This window comes from Cupressus sempervirens, chromosome 8 (assembly GCF_028749045.1).
Source record: "Cupressus sempervirens isolate cs-2001-9-10 chromosome 8, ASM2874904v1, whole genome shotgun sequence".
NCBI classification, from domain to species: Eukaryota; Viridiplantae; Streptophyta; class Pinopsida; order Cupressales; family Cupressaceae; genus Cupressus; species Cupressus sempervirens.
In genome coordinates, this window is record NC_143125.1 from 429,733,612 (window position 1) to 429,751,954 (window position 18,343).

The 18,343-nt window shown below is 36.2% G+C and overlaps 2 non-coding genes across 2 annotated transcripts; both read left to right on the forward strand.

Moving 5' to 3' along the window:
• Nucleotides 1–1,035: 1,035 nt before the first annotated feature.
• On the forward strand, nucleotides 1,036–1,116 carry TRNAL-CAG (transfer RNA leucine (anticodon CAG)). The gene has a single exon. It is a non-coding gene; the product is annotated as a tRNA-Leu (tRNA).
• A 240-nt stretch (nucleotides 1,117–1,356) lies between these two features.
• On the forward strand, nucleotides 1,357–1,430 carry TRNAV-UAC (transfer RNA valine (anticodon UAC)). Its single transcript has one exon. It is a non-coding gene; the product is annotated as a tRNA-Val (tRNA).
• The last annotated feature ends 16,913 nt before the right edge of the window (nucleotides 1,431–18,343 follow it).

The window sequence follows — 18,343 nt, forward strand, 5'->3', positions numbered from 1 at the left end:
GAATTGACTTTTTCAAAACTCAGATTTGAAATTTTTTGTGTTTGTTTCAAAATCGGTAAATTGGAATTAGAATACCATACTTCTAATTTTGCTTCAAAACTAGGTTTTCCGACTTCCTACTAGCAAGTAGGAATTGAAAATCAAAACTTGGTCATGTTTTTAGAGGAGTGTAAAAACAAAAGATTGAATTACTTTTTTGGAGTCCTACAGCTCCAAGATTATGCATAAAAATGTGTCTTCACACTCATCTTCCAATTAAATAAACAGTTCAAATAAAATCTTAAAAATAAGAATGAAGATTTGCAAAACCTTGATTTGACTAAATCCTCAGAAATCTTAATCAAATCAAACGGACCCCAAAATATGACATTTAGAAATGCACAACTCACATTAGTAATGAATCAGTGTTAGTAGTTGAATAGCTGAACCGGAGCTGTTCTTCCAAAAACAGAATGTGGCGAGAACAAGCTGAGAAGTGACTACCAATCTTAAGCTCTAAAGAGATTTTCATTCTCATCTTGATACAAAGTTAACGAGATCTTCCGTACAGAATGAGTAAAATCCGATAATAGAAACAAAAAGATTAGTTTATGGAATGGGAAACAGAACTTAATAAATTAATCGACTCTACTGGTGATCGAACCCAGAATCTCTGGTTTCGTAGACCAGCGCCTTATCCATTGGGCCGTAGAATCAACGCATTTCAACAATTGCGTGGACCTGTAATTGTCTGCTTATTACTTTGTTTCTATATGATCTTAATTGTATTTGACTGCTTGCCCAGTCACATGTATACAATTTGGCTGGGGATTTCCTTGGCCTTATGGAAGAAAAAGTAGAATTTATGTATAAAATTTGGCTAGTACATTTTCCACAACACTGTTACACCCAGGTTCGAACTGGGGACCTTAGAGCTCAGTGCATGTATGTAATTCTTGTGTTTAATCTGTTTCTATCTGTTCTTTATAACTGAATTATTCTTCTATTCAAAAGGAATATGTTTGTCCCTTGCTCAACACTTAGTCCAAAGTACACGTCAAGATGGCCGAGTTGGTCTAAGGCGCCAGTTTCAGGTACTGGTCCGAAAGGGCATGGGTTCAAATCCCATTCTTGACATTATTTGCAAATCGTTTTTAACAGATGGAAATATGCAAGAGGATACTGAGCATATATGGTGGAGCACCTGCAGTACCAATAATTTGTGTTCGATATGAGCTCCATCTTTTCATGTCAGACTCGTTCCCATTTTTCATTTTCATTATTAATATGTTGAAGAAAAGAAAAGAAATGTCTTTGAACAACAGCAGATAAAAAATATATGAGATGAAGAAGATCTTTATAAAAAAATCAGAAAACGGTGCTGTGGTGTAGTCGGTTATCACGTCAGTCTTACACACTGAAGGTCCCCAGTTCGAGCCTGGGCAGCACCATTACAGACAGTTGATTTTAGAAGGCACTGCAAGTAGCTTATTCAAAACTATTTTATAAATTCCTTGTGATTAGGGTCTATTTGATTGCTGGAATTTCTCCTTATGACTGGAATTTCTTAATAAGGCATATGGCATGTCATAGAAAATAAATGATCTAAATATATTAAAAGAAAATTTAACCAAGTGTGAAAATGACTTGTGTATGAGAACCAAATAATGAGAATCATATGGCATGTGATAGAAAATAAATGATCTAAATATATTAAAGGAAAATTTAACTTAAGTGTGAAAATGACTTGTGTATGAGAACCAAATAACATCTTGTTCAAATGAACACCCCCTTAAGTACAAATAATAAAAGAATGAATAAATGTAAACATGTGCAAAGACGGGGTCTTGGTTACAAAGTTTTTCAGGTATCATGCTTGAAATCTCTTTCACAAATTAATTACAAGAGCTATTATTTTACTAAAATAACCCTCTCTAAAAGAAAAAAAACATGAAAAAGATATTACAAGTCATAAAAAAATAAAATTGTAAACTCAATAAGTATGGATATGTCCTAAGTATGAGCTATATCCATTGTTCACACTAAGAGTAAAAAAACTTCATGCAGCAAAGTTTTTGTACTATTGAAAACAAAGGGTGCAAGTGCCAAAGTTAGTGTCTTTAGGTCTTGTAGGTTTTGTGATAAGATTTGAGTAAACCTTCATAATCCACTAAACAATATACTTTTGAGAATGATTTGCTATGATTAAAAGTTTGCAATAGTAGCGTTTCTTTGCAAACCCTCCATAAACACAAATTCTAGAACACAATTTTCTCTGATTGACTATTCTAGACAAGTAAACTCAAATTGTTAAAATGCTCGACAAGAAGAATACCAATTAAGAAATTGGCTCAAGATTAGCTTAGGACAACTAAATGTTCACAATTTATTGGACTAGTAAAGATAATGGGACCTGAAAACCCCCTGCCTATTGGTATTTCCCACTACTCCCTATTTGTCCAAAACATTTGTATGAATGATCTTAAATCTCATGTCAAACCAAATAAGTGCATCATGAAGGTTTTACTCAAACCTTATCACAAAACCTACAAGAAGCTCCAATTCAAGTCAAACCAAATAGAGGATTCATCTTGAGATTGACTCACCATTCAAAACACTAACAATGAGATATACATTTGAATTTGTAATTGCAAAACAATTACATAATGGATATCTTGTACAAATGTTGCTAATAATTTAAGAAAAAGGGGGTGCAATGAAAGAAATATTCTGAATCCTTTTTAATGTCTTTAAGGTATTTTTTTTTAAAACGTAACCACAATATTTATATTTTCTCATATAACTAATTATCAAATATAATATAGATGGTTTCAATTTCTTATAATTTCATTAAAATTAATTTGAGATGAAATTGCTTGTAATCTTCAATAATTATTTTCAATTACTTTTATTATCCATCTTTAAAAAAAAAACAAAAATGAATGAAAACATGTAAAATTGATTCAATATAAAATAGTAAAAATAATATTAAATGAGATTTATTATATAAAATTATTATCCATAGTTTACCAACTTTCTAATTATAATAGATATGACATTGAACAGATTTACATGATCTTTGTCCTTCTTAATATAATACTTTAATATACTAAACCTTAAGAACTGGGATGCAAGAAGAGTTTTACATGTCCATATTGCAGTCCTTTCTTTTGTTGCCATTCCCTATTCTATATATATGAAATTTCTTTTCCAAGTATGGATTTTAATTATTTTTGCATTCGCCACCCGGATACTTTGTTGCTCTTTGATACTTGGCAACTATATCATACCGATGATTTAGCAGTAGCAAAATATAAATATGGGGATGATATTGGTGGGTGTATTAACATTGCTGCAAAATGTATGGCTAGATGGGTAATGTAGTACTTGAAGGAGTTGGACATCAATGACGTGCTATTTTAAGCCTCTTCCCCAAATTTTCCAAACTCTGAAGACATTTACTTAGACAGCCAGACTATTGTAGAGAGCTTGCTACTTTAAGCAGTTTTGATGTCGAATTTTCTGCAAAAAGCAAAGGTGGAGTTCAAAGGATGTAGCAGAATTTTTTCAACATTGATTACAATCGCATTAGGAAGCCCACCAAGGAATCTGCTTCAGAGTTGGCTGAAATGTTAAAAACTTAGTTTCATTTTCAGTAACAGCATTTCAACTGCGCTCAAATTGGACATCGTCTGCATGTTATTAGTTCCTGTTGGACCAGAATATATACAAAAACCCAAAATATCAGGTTTTCAGGCAAGTATCAAAGAGGAGTTGATGCAAAATTTATTGGCGGTGCTTCAATTGGAAAGCACAAGAATGGTCATGCAGCACCTGTAAAGAGCTGGGTAGAAGGATGACTTGTTTGGCATGGTTCCTGCTAGTAATACTACTCCCTTGGTGATATCTTTGGAGCTAGTAGTTAGTTCCAACATGGTTAATGATCAATTGGAGTTAGTTTCATCTAGATTACAGTCTGAGCCACTGACTGAGATTGGCACATTCTATCGGCATTACACTATGAGGTACACTCATCAATTTACCTTTGATGACCATGTTGATGAGATGATGATACAAAGATGTACTTTGGTTCCTAGTGCTTATCATCAGTTATGGGATAGTTTGATGCCTCAAGATGAGAATTGTGATGGGCATGACATGGTGATAGGTTCTGCAGTTGACAGCTTGATAATATGTGACTTAGAGCAGGAGTTTGGGAGTGATGCTTCAGTGGGTGTTGTTATTGATTCTACTCCTTTGGCTATGACATTTCCTGACTTAGCTAGTGATCAGTCACAGTGGGTTGTATCACTTGTTCATGGTGAGCTGTTGACTGAGGTTGGTTTTTTTAATCAACATTATATTGCAGGGTATGTACATTAGTTAGCATTTGATCCTTGTTTTGAGGAGTTGATGGCAGGCAAATTTGGTTTGGATTCCATTTCTTACTCTTTATCTTGTAATGTCTTTTCACCATCAGTAGTGCATGGGAGTTATGGTTATGAGATAGTGGCCGGTGATTTGCAGAGTTGTGTTGACTGTAGGAGTTGTACAGTGTGTGGATTCTCCATACTTGGTACAGTTTCATTCGAGAGCGTTCACCATTGTTGTAGAGTTGGATTGTACATTCCGTATAGGCCAGTGGGATGCGTTGATGGTATTTACTATGTTGGTAGTTTGATTTGTCCACTTTACTTGGGTTCTGATGTTCTAAGAGTTTGTGTCTCATGGGTTTTTGACTATGGTAGTGGTGATTTTGGAGTTTGTTTGAGCTATAATTGCCAGTTTGATTATGGATTCCTCTTGGTCATATTGCAGAGGATATTGCAGGAGTCTGTGTTAATTGGTAGTAGTATAGTTCATGACTACATTTGGGATCTAGGTGGATTGATTGGTTTATTGTTCAACCATTGCTTGAGGACAAGCAATGTTTGGGAGGGGAGGACTTGTCATGTCCCCTTTTCAAATAATTAAAAAATAATAATCTTTGCTAAGGTAGGTAGGCCCAAGAAAGTGAAGTTTCGGAAAAAGGGGGTTAATCTTTGGAAATCGTTGGACTAATAAATGAAAATTATTATTAAAATATGTTTCATTAACCTCTCTTGGACGTGAGTTACAGTTATGCCCTCTTTTAAGAGGTTTGGAGGCATTTTGGGGAGATTCTAGAACTTGATTTTTGCTCATTCTTTGTTATTCTTCAGAGGCTGCCAAACTTGTGGAGAAGGACACCCAAGAACGGGAGTTTGCAAGTTTCCAGGGAGACCCAAGAACGGGAGTTTGCAGGTTTCTAGGAAGGCTAAAGATGGGAGTTTGAAGCCATTCCATGTGCATGCTCATATAGAGTTTGCCTTTGTGCTGAACTGTGCAGATTTGTGAGTTTTCGGGTGTGTTTTTGGTATGAGTTTGGTGTTTCCAATTGAGTATTTCATATCAGTTTGGGTTGCTGCTGTATTTCAGACTTTAAGGTGTTAAAATAGAGCTGAATATATGTATTGGGACATGATTAAAATTCTGAGATAGATTATTAGTATTTTTGTGATGTTTCTGGGCATTTTTGTGTTAATTTCGAGAGCCCGATGAGCATAGTTTTTGTCCTACATTTGTGAACTGTTGTGTACAGGCTATACAGATTTGGAAATGTCATTTTGTAGGCTGTTATGGTTCTGAAATTTCTGTAAAAATGTCCATTTTCAGATTTATTAATAATTTGTGAAGTTGTGAAGCTTTTGGCACTATTTTCAGCATACCCAATTTGGGGTTTCTGGAGAAATTTGGTGGATCTTTGTGATATTAGTTGTTTGATCTTAAAGATCTGATTAGAGGTTGGAAATATCATGTAAAATCAAAAAAGGGACATTTCAGTGGTATTAGAGCCATGATCTTGCCAGCCTGAGGGTTTGTAGAAGTTTGCATGTCAGTTTTGACAACTACCCAGATCTTGCATGTCAGTTTTGACAACTATCCAGATCTTGCATGTCATAATTTATGATTGCATGTTGCTTCTAATCAGCTGCATGTCAAAATTTATGGTTGCATGCTACTTCTAATCATTTTCATATTAGTTCTTGGTGAATTTGGTGGTTGCATGTTGCTTCTAATCAGTTGCATGCTACTTCTAATCATTTGCATGTTAGTTCTTAGTGTTTGAAGAAGTTATATCCTATTGGGGTTACACTCTACTTTATCCAGAATGGACAGGTATAGTATAGAGTCTCAGAGGACACAATCTTGGACAATTGATATCTAGAGTCAAAACAGTAGAAAGGATGGTTATTTAGACATTCGAGATAAACTTATAAAAAAAAGTCATGACATGTCTGAACAGTTGGTTGAGCACCATCGTATAATGAATGACATGTTGTCCGACCCAGCTAAGGTGGATAAGTTGACTGGATTTCTATTTGGCAGATTTTCTCACAAGGCAGATGACACAATTACCAAGAACTTGCATGAGGAGTTTAAGAAACTAGCTGATAGCCAGGTAGAGGTCTCAGATTCTACTCTGCCACAGGAGGTGGTGGGAAAGGATATTACACAGATTGATAGTAATGGTCAACTTGATACTCAAATTGAGACAATTGTTTACAAGTTGTCAAAGGGTGATGCCACAAGTATTCAGGATGGTATAGTTACAATAGGCATTGACTACAGTGTAGTGGGTTCAGATGATGATTATGAGGATATTGTTGTGTAGGATGGTGAGATACTTGGTAGAGATGAGCAGACATTGAGCATTCATGACTTTTTTGAGAGAGAGTACCGGGCACAGTTAGATGCTTCGTCACATGAGGTTGAGGCCAGTAGTACTTCAAATGATTTATCCCGCCAGCTGAAGGTGAGTGAAGATAGTATTTTGACTTCATTATCTCATCATGATAGGTATGTGGAGTTAGTTGGTATTGGTCATATTACTCAAGTCAGGATTTTGTGTGAGTTACTAGCTAATTCTAGTTTACAGATATGGACTCAAGATTGTTATATTGGCATTTGGGATTCAGTTGACAGGAGATCTTTAACACTTTTTGGTAGCAGTGTTTGTTTGGGTGCTATCATGGATTTGATTAGCAGACTGCATGGTGTTTTCTTTTCTTGTGCTAGAAGCTTGTCCGATGTTGGTATTAGTTTTTATACACCGGTGTTGGGATTTGTTCATATATCCAGTCGACCATACTTGCTGGAATGTGTTGATGATCTTTCATATTTGGCAGTGTGTACAGATGAGTCCCAGGATCATATTGGCATTGATGACATCCAGGAGGATGCAGTGGGCAGTTTTGAAGACTTAGTTTCCTTGGGTGCAGAGGAGTTGGACAGCAATGCTAATGTTTTTGATACTCCGTATGTTGATACGAGCTTTAGATTTGATTCATAGGATATGGATTGTAATACTCTAGAGACTAGTGACTTTGATTATACTCCTTTAGAAAGTGCATTAGAGGAGGTTTGTAGGAGACAGTCAAGCCAGTGCCATCATGTGTCTAATCAGTTGAGAGTTAGTGACCGAGACATTGCTATCACTTGCCAACATTTTGATGTTGCTCATCAGTTGTTAGCAGTTTATGGATGGGGTTCTCCTACTAGTGATGAGCAGGAAGGAAGTTATCTTTCCTTGACAAAGATCCACTCTTTATGGGAGGCTATTCGGATTTTGAGACAGAATTATATGCAGTTGGTAGCCAACAGAGATTATCTTATGGAGTGGGGTAGTATAGCATATGATGCATTATTGGCCAAGGAAAATGAGGTGAGTGAGCTTACTAAGAAGCTTGAGGTGACCTCTGAGATTCTTGAGAGTACACAGTTGGCTTTCAAGGAGTCACAGTTTCATTTGGCTAAGGTGACCATGGAGTTAGAGTGATTACAGTCTTTACCTGATTTTATACAGTCACAAGCTATGGTGTTTGGTGATTCGAGGATGTCCATGGCCAAGATTGTCAGAGACAGTGGAAATGGGGATGCATCCATCCTTGATACTAACATTGGCATATCAGGTTCATTCCCACTAGAGTCAGGTTTAGTTGAGTTGGGCGTTGTAGCAGATTGTTGTATGCCTGACAGGGTGGTGGCCTCTAGTACTAAAGGCACGGAGACTAGAGATGTATCAAAGACCATGTGTGATGCTGCTGAGTCGGCAATTGGCATGGTTCCTGCTAGTAATACTACTCCCTTGGTGATATCTTCGGAGCTAGTAGTTAGTTCCAACATGGTTAATGATCAATTGCAGTTAGTTTCATCTAGATTACAGTCTGAGCCACTGACTGAGATTGGCACATTCTATCAGCATTGCACTATGAGGTACACTCATCAATTTACCTTTGATGACCATGTTGATGAGATGATGATACAAATATGTACTTTGGTTCCTAGTGCTTATCATCAGTTATGGGATAGTTTGATGCCTCAAGATGAGATTTGTGATGGGCATGACATGGTGATAGGTTCTGCAGTTGACAGCTTTATAATATGTGACTTAAAGCAGGAGTTTGGGAGTGATGCTTCAGTGGGTGTTTTTATTGATTCTACTCCTTTGGCTATGACATCTCCTGACTTAGCTAGTGATTAGTCACAGTGGGTTGTATCACTTGTTCATGGTGAGCTGTTGACTGAGGTTGGTTTTTTTAATCAACATTATATTGCAGGGTATGTACATCAGTTAGCATTTGATCCTTGTTTTGAGGAGTTGATGGCAGGCAAATTTGGTTTAGATTCCATTTCTTACTCTTTATCTTGTAATGTCTTTTCACCATCAGTAGTGCATGGGAGTTATGGTTATGAGATAGTGGCTGGTGATTTGCAGAGTTGTGTTGACTATAGGAGTTGTACAGTGTGTGGATTCTCCATACTTGGTACAGTTTCATTCGAGAGCATCCACCATTGTTGCAGAGTTGGATTGTACATTCCGTATAGGCCAGTGGGATGCGTTGATGGTATTTACTATGTTGGTAGTTTGATTTGTCCACTTTACTTGGGTTCTGATGTTCTAAGAGTTTGTGTCTCATGGGTTTTTGACTGTGGTAGTGGTGATTTTGGAGTTTGTTTGAGCTATAATTGCCAGTTTGATTATGGATTCCTCTTGGTCATATTGCAGAGGATATTGCAGGAGTCTGTGTTTATTGGTAGTAGTATAGTTCATGACTACATTTGGGATCCAGGTGGATTGATTGGTTTATTGTTCAGCCATTGCTTGAGGACAAGCAATGTTTGGGAGGGGAGGACTTGTCCTGTCCCCTTTTCAAATAATTAAAAAATAATAATCTTTGCTAAGGCAGGCAGGCCCAAGAAAGTGAAGTTTCGGAAAAAGGGGGTTAATCTTTGGAAACCGTTGGACTAATAAATGAAAATTATTATTAAAATATGTTTCATTAACCTCTCTTGGACGTGAGTTACAGTTATGCCCTCTTTTAAGAGGTTTGGAGGCATTTTGGGGAGATTCTGGAACTTGATTTTTGCTCATTCTTTGTTATTTTTCAGAGGCTGCCAAACCTGTGGAGAAGGAGACCCAAGAACGGGAGTTTGTAGGTTTCCAGGGAGACCCAAGAATGGGAGTTTGCAAGTTTTTAGGAAGGCTAAGGACGGGATTTTGAAGCCATTCCATGTGCATGCTCATACAGAGTTTGCCTTTGTGCTGAACAGTGCAGATTTGTGGGTTTTCGAGTGTGTTTTTGGTATGAGTTTGGTGTTTCCAATTGAGTATTTCATATCAGTTTGGGTTGCTGCTATATTTTAGACTTTAAGGTGTTAAAATAGAGCTGAATATATGTATTGGGACATGATTAAACTTCTGAGATAGATTATTAGTGTTTTTGTGGTGTTTTCGGGCATTTTTGTGTTAATTTCGAGAGCCCGATGAGCATAGTTTTTGTCCTACATTTGTGAACTGTTGTGTACAGGCTATACGGATCTGGAAATGTCATTTTGTAGGCTGTTATGGTGCTGAAATTTCTGTAAAAATGTCCATTTTCAGATTTATTAATAATTTGTGAAGTTGTGAAGCTTTTGGCACTATTTTCAGCATATCCGATTTGGGGTTTCTGGAGAAATTTGGTGGATCTTTGTGATATTAGTTGTTTGATCTTAAAGATCTGATTAGAGGTTGGAAATATCATGTAAAATCAGAAAAGGGACATTTCATCAACTATGTTTTGAAATTGATTAGAGAAATAATTAAAGTTTATTACAGTAATTTGGTGTTTAATGAAACCTTGTGATGCATTGATTAATATGATTAAATGGTTAATTTGATGCTTATATGTGTGTCTTAAATCATGTCAACATGATGAATGTCATATTTCACTATGAATCATGATTATGTTAATGATGTTTCATGTGGAAATGTTGATTGATGAGTTTAAATTGACAATTAATGATGGATACTGACTCATTCTATGTTTTCAGTGTCTGAGGGGTTGTGGGTTCCAAAAAATGAGAGTGTGGTCAAGGTAGAGGAAGTTAACTCCTAAGAAGGGGATGGTCGAATAGTTTGGGTAGCCCCTACACCACTTAGGAATTTTAAATGTTGATTCAATTCTGCATTTTATTTATTTCTCCCTAATCTCCTGAATGATATATGTCATGAGATTAAAAAGGATATGTTAATAGTGATTCTAACTACAAGTTGGGTAATTGAATTAGAAAAGTAACATGTTTACTTTTATTGGCATTTAATTTATATGATTTGATGTATGCAAGGAATAGAATGTTCTTTCGTATGTGTATATGTGAAACATAGTTGAACCCAAGAATTGTTAGAAAGGGCAATTAACCTCATGTTAGAAATAACTAACCAATATCAAAAAATAATTAATTGCACATAAGAGAACACAAGACACAAGGATTTAATGTGGTTCACCCAATCCCTAAGCTATTTCCACCAACAAGTCCATTATTATTATTATTATCTAGTGATTACAATCTATAATCCCTTACAACTCAACATTGCCACAAGAAGCTACAATCTCATCATACATTATGAAATCCCTAACCTTGAGCCATTTTATACAAGCTTTTGGTGCTTACAAAATTAGGGCTAGAATAAGTCATCTAATAGAAAAATAATAGTCGACACCTTTTACAATAGTAGAGTCATTTTTAATATTTACTGCCTCTCAACCCCACCCTATACTATGATATGGAGCGCACCTAGGGCATTGCCCCAAGATTTTGCAAGGGGTGCTACCCCCAAACCATCGTAGAAATAATTTGGGGAAAAACCATGCCCAATAAACCTCCAAGTTTGATTAGGCTCCATATCACAACAATTTACTACTTGGATACAAATCAGACTCTGCAACAATAACCTCCCACTTGAGACTAATCATACCACCATTAAAATTGTAGCTCCCACTAGAATATCAAACCACCTTGGACTCTGATGTTCTTTATTCTATTCAATCTAGAAGACCAATCAAAGCTAAAGAGGAGTTCAACTACTCCCTTGTTACTACCTTAGTAAACATATTTGCTAGATTATCATCTATAAGTATCTTCTCTAGCTTTAATAGTCAATCATCCAAAAATGACCTAATGAAATGGTACTACAATTGTATGTGTATTGTCTTTAAATGCAGAGCATAACTCTTGTCAAGATGAATGGAACTCTGGCTATCTATAAACAAATAATTATTCCTCTATGAATGTCCCAATTCTTCCATGAAGAATTGAAGTCATATCATTTCCTTGATTGCCTTTATAGGTGCAACATATTATGCTCTATAGTGGATAAAACATTAACCTTTTTGCAACCAAGAAATCCAACTCATTTTTGTCCCATCGACAATAAATACATAACATGTAGTACTCTACCTGGTATCAATATCCCCTACCCCATCTAAGTCAACATAGCTCTGTAAATTAGTAGTAGAGCCTCCAAATGTAAACACTTACTAGATGTTCCTCTCAAATATTTGAAAATCCATTTGACTGCATTCCAATGCTCAATCCCTGGATGACTCATATACCTTCTAACAACTCCCATTGCATGTGCAATATCTGGCCTAGTACATACCATGACATACATTAAGATTCCTACAACTGAAATATAAGGTACCTTATGTTGAGCTGTCATTTTGCACAATATGTAATGATAGGAATCCTTTCTAACTCCTCTCTTGAAAAGCTGATCTGGAATCAACTCCAAGGTTCTGGGTGATCTTGTGACCTACTAGAATTTTTTTTGTAGAAGATAATTGTGTTTGTTCACAAGGAGGCCTTTGCTGGTTCTAACCAATTTAGATAAGATTTTGAATCTAGTTGCTATCTCAAAAGAAAAAACCACACAAAAAAAAAAATAGTTTTATATTTTTCTATTTTTTAATGAATGCAACCTAACAATGCAACTATATGAATTCCTAATTTAACCAAGGGTTAGTAAAGCAAATAACGAAGATAGGGTAACAAGAGATTTAAACTTGATGACTTGAAACAATAAATTCCTAATAGACATAAGCTACAAAAACAACACATATGTGAGTTAAACCTTTGAAAAGATCAGTAGGTAACCAATGAAAGTAGGAGCAGTTCTTCCTTAATTCCACTGGTGCAATCGTCAATGAGAATTCAATAACCATAAGATGTTTCACTTTTCATTAGATTGCAAGGCCATGAAAAGGTATGCTCATGCGAGACAAAAAGCTATGCAAGAACAATAGGGTGATCTCTTCTCCAACTAAGTATGTCAACAGAATTTGTAAAACTATAGCAAACAACAGAATTAAAAGATTGTCCAATCAAAATAATGTAATAAAACTATTGGCTCCATTACACTTTATGAACATGCATTCATAAAATATAACACAATTAGGCAAGAATAACAACACTTCGATTGAGAGCACTAATAGCATATATTATTGCATCAAAATAATGGCTTGGAATACATGTTACATTCCTAAATTTATAAGAAATATTCTCCTCAATTTGTGTTGAGAGTGAGAGATTTCTTTATGCAAACATATGCTTCTAAACTAATAAAACAAATCTATTTATGTACAAATTGACTCTCTAACTAGTGCTAAGTAGGACTCCATCCTTATTTATATTATTAAATGGATGCATGAGTCTTTACATGTCTTAAAAAAAAGAAAGTATGAGAAAATAAGAAGAAGAAAGCCATTAGATGATGTGGGAGTCTCTAGAGGTGCCAAAAATAGAAGCTCAACATTCACTACATGTTTGTAGGAGTTAAACTACTGTTAGAAAGTATTTTTGATGCATGGAAAGCTCTAAATTTAGAACTAGCAGTTAATTGTTGGTACACCTCTGACTTCTTCAAAAAAATTTGATGCACCTTGGGAGGAGCCCACCTTGGAAGCAATGCACCTTGCGCACTTGGCATAGTTGGGAAGCTTGCACACCTTGGAAGCAAGTCCAAAAAATGCAAAATTTTACCAAGTGTCAAAACTAAAATTCTAGCTTTTGGGTTTTGTTCCCCTTTATACCAAAGCTATGTTTGGGTAATTTCTCTTGAGTTTCTGTATAATCTCAGTGACTTGGGTTACATTTGGAAAATCTAAAGCTTCATATTTTTCCTTCACTTTTTGCTTATAGTTTCCCACCTTGATGGAAGTCTTTGCAAAATATCCCAATTTCACATCCAAATCTACCAATGCCTCTTCTGTCTTAAATGTCTATCTAATGTCAGCATTAGTGGAAGCTTCTTCAAAAGTCTTCCAAAACTATTCAAAAAATACTTCTATAATCATTATTTTATCCCTTGAATCATCTTAAAAAATGTCTAAGCAAGCATCACTGTAGTGTCTCTCTGCCTCCAAAATTTGCTCTTGGGTTTGATCCTCGAGCTTAATCTTCTCTATCCAGTCATCTATTTTATCTAACTCATCCGATGTATATGCATCCATTAACATATGATACCTTTGACCCTTTATGGACTATAACACTTGTAGGTCTTTACCCCAGGTATGTACTTCATCTATTAACCCAAAATCCTAGTTTAATATAGCAACTAGCTTATTTGCATTATTTTGCATATGGTGTAGCAGTTTAAGATTTCCTTGTATGATCTATACAACTTTCTCTTCAAATATTTCTCGCCATTGTTGACAAGCCTTAAAAAATGGATCAAATCGTATAATCTATTTATCCCTCTTCTCAAGTGCCACATTTAGAGTCTCTTTGGGATTTTTAGGATCCAATGGATGAACTACTTTGTTCAGATATCCCCTTAGAATCTCATTTTTCTTTTGAAGGGTTATCAATTCAGTCTCATCCTATTCTAAGTGCCTAAACACTTCTTTGATTCTCATTGCAACTATCAATTTGGTAGTATCCACAATGGGTTTTACAAGCACAACCTCCTTGATTTGATAATCTTTTGCAGTCAAGTCCCCAATGTCTACATGTGGAGGAGGGATAGCAACATGGGTGAACAAGTCTTGATTCTGATCACTCATTACAAAGGCCAGTGTTCGTGCATCTCCTACAGGTGACTCAGGCTTCTTGAGAGCTTCAAATAATTCTCTCATTCTCTCTTCCTCAGTAGAATATTGCTATCTTTTGCTTATAACCATCACTTCTTTCCTCAACCATCTCAGAGTATTTACCATGAGAGATTTACCTTTAGAAGAAGAAGGAGTTTGTTCTGCTATACTTTTTCCCTTATCACTCCTCTCCAGAGTCTTCTCCTTTTGTGAGAGATCCACATCGGGTGTCTCTATGTCTGTCGAGTCCACAATCCTCACCTCTATATCATGGGAAGTTTGTTGGGGATCTTCACATATTTTCCCTTCCTCTGACACTTCATCAGTGGGCATTTGTTTTGGCTCTTCTTCCTATTCAATTTGCACCTATTCTTCATTACTTGGAGGGAGAGGAGTAGCTAAACCTTTATCCAAGCAAGATAAATCTTGACTTGATGATGGTGGAACACATGAAGGTCCTGGTGAGTGAGGTGGAAATTGACTCCAATCCTCTTGTGGAGGTCAATTTAGCAGAGTATCGCTTATTTTATCACCTACCAACTCAGTGCCTATCAACATGAAATCAAAATTTGACATCTGAAAGACATCAGCCCCTTCATCCTCCTACTCATCAATCCATTGTTGCAACTCATCCTCATAAGTTGTAGACTGAATAGGCCATGTAGGAATGGATGGTGGTGTAATAATGGAGCTTCTTCTCCATTCTAACTATGTAGCCCTAGTAATACAAGTCCTTTGACTCAAGGGAAGGTTATCTTCTTCATCTTCATCATCCTCTTCTTCCTCTTTTGGAATAACTTTTGGAACTAATGGAAAATGAATAACCTTTCTTATTATCTTTTGTCTCCTTTTAACTGGAGTTTTGATCTTTCTTCTTTTGGGAGCTGATGGGAGGCTTGTACCTCTTGTTCAAGCAAAGATACTTTGTATTTTTGCTTCAGCTCCTTGCCCTTGTTCTAGTGGTGACACTTGAGGATTATCTTAAGTCTAGATATCTTCTACACTTTCTACCCTTTGTACATTCTCTACCCCCTTATTGTTTTGATGCTTGAGTTGTTCCTTCTTCTGGCTCAACTTTTTGGGGGGAAGTTCTTTTCCTCTTTCCTTTACCCTTTCGAGCCCTAAAGTATCCACCTTCTTTTTCAAGTTAGTGCACTATTTTTGGCCTCACTAGGGACTAAGCTATGAAAGTGGGCACTATTACCTTTTCTCCTCTACCTTTCATTGGGAGGGCTATAGCTTAGAAAACTATAATTTGAGGGATTGGATCTAGCTTGAATGGTCTTTTGATCCAATCCTTGGTTAATTGGATGACATGCCTCACCCTATGATTAATATCTAAACTTCCCTCTTTATTGATCTCGACATTTATGATAGGTCGATCAAAAATCTTATCTCTATTGTACAATGGATCAAGGATCCCTTTGGTATCTTGTTATACTATCTTTAAAGGGACCTTTATCTGCAAAGAACTACTCCCAAATAGAGATTCATCCTCAAATAATCCCTTATATAGATTTCATAGTCATCCACTGCATTCATCCAATGATCCTCAATGGCATCTTCATGTTGAACTGCTTCCCTACTGAGTATTGTGCTCTGCCAATTTTATCAAAGAAGGGACGAGGAGAGTTATATTCATCCAAGGGATACTGATCCCACTTAGACTCAAAATTCAAAATATCCTATTTTTGGACCACATTAAATTGTCCTATAGTAATGGGCCATACCCATGTTTTCTTGAGTTTCTTTCTTACTCTCTCATAAGCATAAAAGAGTTGTAATGTAATTTCTAGCAATATGAGCCTGTGACATAGATACCTAGGGAGCTTCTTGGGATTGACAATTTTTCCTACTACCCTCAAATAAGTGAATGTATTAAATTGGATGTAGTAGGCACTAATTTTTGTAATCTTTTTCACTGCCTCATCTAACATCATTTTTGCATAATCTCCTTCAATGAACTGAATGATTGTAAAAATGAAGGCATCATTCATTATTCTATATTCTTTATTGTGCTCTGAAAGCTTTTCTTTGCCAACTAGGGGTATACTATATAAGGCCATGCATTTGCATCTTACATGCTGCCCCTTTTGAACAATCTTGGATAGTCTATTGCTCTTGTAGCTAATAGGTACACCAAATAGGATGTCATATAGAACTTTTGATTGTTCTTGATTACCACTAGTTGCTCATCCAAATTATCACTAAGAATCAAAGCCCAATCAATTGGCATCTTCACTATTCTAATGGTCTCAATGAAGTATACCATTCATATATTTAGGTGACCCAATGCTAGTAACCCCATGACTCTACTCAAAAGTATTATAGAATATTCGATATCATCTTTCATATATCCCCTTGTCATGTCCATTTTACTTGCTTTGTGTCCAAGAGGAGTCTTATTGATAAGCTACAAGGATTGGATGATTTTTGATGCTTCCTCTTAATGTTCTCTATATTGCCTTTTTTCTTGATATATGTCAATCTATTGTATCAATCTTCTCTCAGAAGATGGAATGCCTTATCTATGTTCTTAGCTCTCAAATCTAGCACGATCTCTCCAATTATACTTTTCACAACCCTTTCATCTAAGACATAGTTTTGTGCCAATGTCATGATCAATTCCAAAGACTATACTGATATCAAGTGAGATGTTGTGTTGACTAGACCTGATCTGATAAGACAAGATATCATTGGAGACCTCTTGATAGGTTTTTTACATAAAAATAGGAATGTGTTCCAATTGATATGGCCAACCTCAGTGTCTTGGATCTCTGAATATTCATCCTAAAAGTGTGACTTTGTTAGAACACCTTGAAACTTGAAAACTACTAGTTTTGGGGCCATCGTTGCAGTGAGGTAAGACAAGGAGGAAGCCATTGAATCTACACAAAACCAATATCCATTAGTCAAGAGGAAAATAAAAATCAACCTACTTAAACCCTAATTACTAAAAAAAAACCCAAAAACCTTGATTTTCAAAACTATTTAAAAAAGACCAGAAAAATCTATTTTACAATCCTGAAAGAAAAAGTATTAGCACACCTGGTGCACCTTAGAGGTGTGCTAGGTGAACCTTTTCCCAAAAAACAAGCTCTATTATGGGTGTGTATCTAGCGCACCTCGTGGGGTGCTCTAGGTGCACACCCTTATATCACATAGGTACGTGCAAAAAAGAAAGGGTGCTCATTCAGTGCACCTTATGGGGTGTGCTAAGTGTACACCCTTTACTATCCTTAGGGATGCTTCATCTTCATTAAAGGTGTGTAGGTGTGTGCCTTGGATAGGTGCACACCTATGCACCTTTATCTTGGGCTTTGCATTAGTTTAGGTTTATTAAGTTCCTTTTAGTTAATGAAAAATAAGGTGTGCACCTTGCGCACCTTGGGAGGTGCACAAAGTGCACACCTTGTTTTAGATGTCCTTTGATTTTTTGTGTGGTGTTGTGTGTAGGTGTAGGAGAAGGACTGGGCATAGTGGCACACTTCAGGAGTTGCAAAGATGTGGTGGTCAAGAGCTCAAAGGGAAGAATGATAAGGAAAGGAGGTAGGGTCCTGGGTTTATAAAGCCCAGAATTAAGTACACTTCTTGGAGGTTTGCAACTATGCATTTCCAAGAGAAAACATTTTTTTCCTTAATTATTAGCACACTTAGTGCACCTAGTGAGGTGTACTAGATGTGCTAGTGTGCCTTGAACTAAAAAAATTGACTTTTCTCCCTTAGAACATGGTTTCTAGCAACTAGGTTTCTAGGTAGAGAACCCAAATTAGGTAAAAAAAACTAGGTAAAACCCTAAACAAGACTTAGACCCTGAACTAGGGATCTAGAAAGCTAAAAATAATAAATAAGTAGGGTCCCCATTTCTAGGCAAAACGAGGCATGTAGTGTGAAACCACAACACCTTAGACATCTTATCTTCCTCTTCTTGT